This window comes from Otolemur garnettii, unplaced genomic scaffold (assembly GCF_000181295.1).
Source record: "Otolemur garnettii isolate 467f Iridium unplaced genomic scaffold, OtoGar3 scaffold00324, whole genome shotgun sequence".
Taxonomy (NCBI): domain Eukaryota; kingdom Metazoa; phylum Chordata; class Mammalia; order Primates; family Galagidae; genus Otolemur; species Otolemur garnettii.
This window is the reverse complement of record NW_003852719.1, coordinates 438,066-444,080: the sequence shown is the minus strand read 5'-3', so window position 1 is coordinate 444,080 and position 6,015 is coordinate 438,066. Positions and strand designations below refer to the sequence as shown.

At 41.7% G+C, this 6,015-nt stretch overlaps 1 pseudogene; it reads right to left on the bottom strand.

Moving 5' to 3' along the window:
- Positions 1-3,379: 3,379 nt before the first annotated feature.
- Positions 3,380-6,015, bottom strand: part of LOC100950806 — a 10,955-nt pseudogene continuing 8,319 nt past the window's right edge.

Genomic DNA, 6,015 nt, shown 5'->3' with positions numbered 1-6,015 from the left:
GCCCAGGAGTTGGAGGTTGCTATGAGCTGTAATGCCATGGCACTCTACCCAGGGGGACAGCTTGAGGCTCTGTCTCAAAAAAAAAAAAAAAATTATCTAAGAAAAATCTTACATAAAAACTTTTTATCCTAAAATAATTAATAATTTTTTTAAATTTAGGACCAAAATAGGACTTAAACATGTCAAAAATAGTTCACATAAGTTATGAAAGTTCATTTTAAAAGTTTCAAAATTTTATAGTGCTAAGTTAACTCTAATAAAAAACTAATTAAAACAACAAAGTTTTCTGTTCTCCATTTACAAGTCTTATATTTAAAGACTCATAGATTTCTGTTCTTTACACATATTTAAACCAATAAATAAATATATCAAAAGTTCAAAACTCACAGTTAATCTGCCACTATAAAATTTAAATAGAAAATGTGTTAAACTCTGTCTTTTTACCTTCTAAAAACTGTGGTTGCTATGTTATAAATGTCCTCAGAATAAAATGGCAATGCTCAACAAAAGACCCTAGGTCAACTGCTCATTTAAAACTAAACAAAACAGGAGGTCTTCTTTACTTTTTTAACCACCAGCTACTTTTCTTTCCTAATTAACACTACTGTGTCTGACTCTTACAGTACCTGGGCATATTCTTTAAAAATGACTTCTTTTAATTTACATTCTATTCCAGGACTTAATTTTTCCATTTATACTAAAAGATAGTTTTAAAAAACACCAAATAGGGACTGCATTAAAAAAAAAACACCAAATATTAACCAATTTTAATTTTCAAACTTATATTTTCAACTACACAGCCAAATTTATTTCTTCCCACTTAGAGACCATCCACTTACAAATTCTAGTCACCACCACCATTTACAAAAACAACAAAACATAGCACATATAAAAACAACCACTAGACCAGTGATTTTTAACTGGTGCACTGTGGCACATTGATGTGCCATGAGAGCATCTTAGTTGTGCCACAAAAATTTTTAAAGATCATTGATTAAATTATTCTTGAAAGAAGTTCAAAGCACAGTAACATATTCTTTATTTTACTCTTTTGTGTTTTGATCAACATAATTTGAGTGTGCTACGGAAGTTTAACTATCGGTTCAAGTGTGCAATGAGATAAAAAAATGTTGAAAAACACTGCTCTAGACAAACATCCACTCCTGTTCTGATGAGAGCTGATTACAAAGCTCACTACTCACACTGCTCCCTTTTCAACAACAACAAAAAAGACAGTTAAAACAGTCAATGACCTATTTCCCAAAGAACTGGCCTCTACAAATCAAAGAAAAAATATTAAGTTAGACAGTTAATGAGACATGAGCAGCACAGGTGACAGATACAACTAAACTATTTTAATTATTTTTAACTAACTTAAGTCAGACAAGCCTAAGTTATCATACTAAATTGTCATACTAAATTAACATAAAATAGAACTAATCAAGACCTTACAAGAAAATTTCCCTAAAATAAAAACTAATCAATGTCCCAAAGCCTGTCTGACAGACAAATATAGTCATATGTCATATTAAAAATAATTTTTTAAACAGCATAGTTAAGACCGTAGGAAGAAGACTTCTCCCAATAAACAAATAACATGTCAAAAAGGTCCCCCAAAACTAACCAAATATTTAGTCTACAATAAAAATTCTTTAAAACACACAATTAAGGCTCGGCGCCTGTGGCTCAAGCGGCTAGGGCGCTAGCCACATACACCTAAGGTGGCGGGTTCAAATCCCCAGCCCAGGCCCGCCAAACAACAATGATGGCTGCAACCAAAAAATGGCCGGGTGCTGTGGCAGGCGCCTGTGGTCCCAGCTACTTGGGAGGCTGAGGCAGGGGACTCTCTTGAGCCCAGGAATTGGAGGTTGCTGTGAGCTGTGATACCACAGCACTCTACCCAGGGGGATAGCTTGAGGCTCTGTCTCAAAAACACACACACACACACACACACACACACACATAATTAAAATAACAATATCCCTAAATAAACTACCCTCAAATGCCTGACTGGAATTCATGGGCTGTAACAGAGAAAAAAGACAACAGACTCCGGTTAAGGGCAGCACCTGTGGCTCAGTAGGTAGGGGCTGGCCCCAAGGGTGGTAGGTTCAAACCCGGCCTGGCCAAACTACCAGGTGTGGGCAGTGCCTGTGGCTCAAAGGAGAAGGGCGCCGGCCCAATATACTGGAGGTGGCAGGTTCAAACCCAGCCCCAGACAAAAACTGCAAAAAAAACAATGGCTGGGCATTGTGGTGGGTACCTGTGCTCCCAGCTACTTGGGAGGCTGAGGCAAGAGACTCACCTAAGCCCAAGAACTGGAGGTTGCTGTACGCTGTGATGCCATGGCACTCTACCAAGGGCAACAAAGTGAGACTGACCCTTAAAAAAAAAAAAAAAGACTCCAGTTAAAAGGATACCTCCCTCCATCTTCTTAATCAATTTAGACTGTAATAATTTCTCAAAATATAGACATTCTACCTTTCCATTGAGATAAAAATATATCAACTTATTTAATTCACACTGTAAGAAATACATCAGATTTTACTTAACAGTGGCAGGCCCTACACTATTAGACATCTTACACCTTTCCTACACCACATACCAAACAGACAACACTCAGCAGACACACCTACTAAATATATTCAAAAACTATCTCCCGGGTTATCAAAGTAAGTCCAATGGTGTGTTCTCAGGCTGTATTTGACTACAAAGGCTACATTCTTTGGAGATATGTTGCTCATATTGTATTAAATGTGACCTTGTTTATACATGGTTTTCAAATTTCATTGTAAAGCTGTACTTTTAAAATGTGTTGCAATATCAATAAAATTCACCTCAAATGACAAAATCTATCTCCCCAATACCTGCCATAGTGATATATATTTATTCAGTCCTATCAAATGTATCTCCTTATTCATTTGTATAATGCCTAATATGACATTAGTTAAGAATCTTAACTAAGACTTTTGCTCTGAGAGTGCCAGGATAGGACACTCATCCACCAGAAATGGGCAGCCAGCCCTCATTTGACATAGGCTTGGCTGCCTCCCTGGATATCACAGAGCACTCCAGGTAGTGTCACCCCTGCCTCTTCCATTACTGCCACAGCATAAGCTCTGTATACCCCATGACCCTGTTGGAGACTGATGCTACCAGTCAGACTCCAGATGACAGGGAAGTAACAAGGGCCCTTAGCCCACCAGGGAGATGTTAGGCTCTTTCCTACAGTCCTGCTGCCTTGAGCCAGACATACAGAACTCTTCTGGCAGTGCCCCCTGGCCCACAGATTCTCTGGAAGACAAGATTCTAGGGAAGCACTCCCATGGAGAAGGAAGAGCCTGGAGATATATTTGTTCCTATCTTTCCAGTTACAGGCTCAGAAGTCCAAGTCTGCATCTATAAGCTCTGCTTCCATCAGGTTGGTGCAGGAATGAATGGGCCCCAGACCCCGCCAGCGGCTGGTCAGGAACAGATCCTGGAGGGGCCTGGGCTCTGGGCAGAATGGGTTGGAGACCAGAGCCCAGGCTCCCTGTCAGCAGTGCTCACTGGCTCCCCAGGTGCCTGCTGCCACCAGACATTTCGGCTGGGGCAGCTGAGGCCGTCCAGGAACAGAACTGGAGGCAGGGGCAGCATGGTGAAGCTCTGAGGGTGGCCCCAGGGGGCATACCTCCTTCTTCCAGCCCAGGCACTTCTGCAGCTCTGGGGAGATCTCTGCTTCTACCAGCCACAGGTTGGCATATTCCTCAGGGGACACTGGGGTTGCCGCAGGGGTGACAGAAACATCCTGGGGCAGTATGGCTCCTCTCTGAGCCATCATCTTGGTAACATGAAGGGTCCAGGCAGAAGAGACATCAGTTGAGGATCATTGAGCTCAAAGGCCAAACCTGCCATAGGCCCATCATGTGAGATGGGGTGCATGCTGAAGGACAGCTCCTGATCTGGGTTCTGCAGTAGCTCATGTGCTTGGAGAAGGCCTTGGCAATAATCTTGCTCTTCTTGATCCATGTGGGTTCATCATCACTCTGCCCAGTCAACCTGCACCAGGTACACCTCCAGATGAGCAGTGTGGCCTTGGTCCAGTCCCAGGTGCTCATGACTATGCTGGTTCCAAACATGGCAAACAGGTTGATCTTCTCCACCAGGAGGCTAGGGCGATTCTTGATCTCAAGGTCAGGAATGGGCTTCTTGGTGGGCAGCCCAATGGTCACATTGGCATAGCACGTAGTCCCTGAAACTGCGCTCCCACTCAGCCTGGTTGAAGAAGTCATAGAAGTGGCAGCTGAAGGTAATGAGCACAAAGTCAAAGGCCAGGAAGCCAAAAATGCCCAGATGCAACATGGTCTCATTGATCTTGCTAGTAGCCTTCTCACTTAGCAGCCCTGGGTGGTTGCTCTTGATAGAGAATAGAGTCATGACTCCTCAGATGAGGAAGTAGCCTCCCACAATGAGCACCAGGCCAACAAAGCCAGCACGGTATCAGTAGTTCTTGTAGCCAACAAAACAGATGCTACTCACAGAGTCCCCATCCACCTGGGCCACAGCAAGGATTGCCACGGTCAAGACGAAGGGGAGTGACCATGTGAGCAGATGGAAGTAGGAGGTCTTGCCTGAGAGAGGCTGGTAGGTGGTGCCCAAGGCTTTAAAGGAAGTGTGCCAGGCATAGCTGAGGACCACAAACCAGACCACACCAGCCATCAGGGCATAGTACACAATGACAAAGATGATGACGCAGGACAGGGTCTCATTGGAGGTGGGCTCTATTCAGATTAGCCACTTGGCCTATACTATAACAAAGCTTTACGTACTACTTCTCAAGCTAAGAACACTATTAATACAAAATTGAGACAAGTTACAAAAACTTACAAAATCAAATTATGCTAAACATCTTACATAGACATGACTATAAATGCCAAAATTTCAAAAATAATGCCAATTATTTTAATTTGTCAACTAATGCCCAATTTAAAAATGCAAACTGTTAATAAAAACATAACTCAAAGAAAAAATTCTTTAACACTAAAATACAGGTTCAAGCCTGGCCCCAGCCAAACTGCAACAACAACAAAAAACAAATAGCAAGGCGTTATGGTGTGTGCCTGTAGTCCCAGCTACTCGGGAGGCCAAGGCAAGAGAATTGCCTAAGCTCAGGAGTTGGAGGTCGCTGTAAGCTGTGACACCACAGTACTCTACCGAGGGCAATGAAGTGAGACTCTATCTCTAAAAAACAAAAAAAAACAAAAAAAAAAATACAAACACTATGGCTCTAAAACACAACAAAAGCCATGTTGAGGGGAGTGGGGGAGGTCCTCCTGTTAGTCCTATTACTATCTATATTACTATATACAAAATATGCCTACATTCCTGTCCATTTCCTCACTGATTAATTTTCAAATAAAATACCTTAGAATCCCAAAATTAATTCTTTAAATCATAGCTATTATTTCCATGTCAAAAACTCAAAAAGTTGGCTCAGCACCCATAGCTCAGTGGTTAGGGTGCCAGCCACATACACCAAGTCAGGTGGGTTCAAAACTGGCCCAGGCCTGCTAAACAACAATGACAAATGCAACAAAAAAATAGCTAGTCATTGTGGCGGGCACCTGTAGTCCCAGCTACTTGGGAGGCTGAGGCATGAGAATCCCTAAAAGCCCAAGAATTTGAGGTTGCTGTGAGCTGTGATGCCACTGCACTCTACCAAGGGTGACATAGTGAGACTCTGTCTCAAAAAAAAAAAAACTCACCAAGTAATAAAAGTAAAAAATGACCATGGCCACTGTTATCTTAAATAAGCATTACATACAAGACACCACTAGACATGCCATGATGAAATCAAATAAGTCTACATGCCAACATTGCCAACATCTAAAAATTATTTATTCACTTCCAAACCCTACTGTGAGAGACAAGAGAGTAGATTCTATAATACCAAAGACACAGGACACTCCATACACTCAATAAAATATTAGCTACCTATAAATATACTTTAAATAGAAATACATTAAAAATAAAATA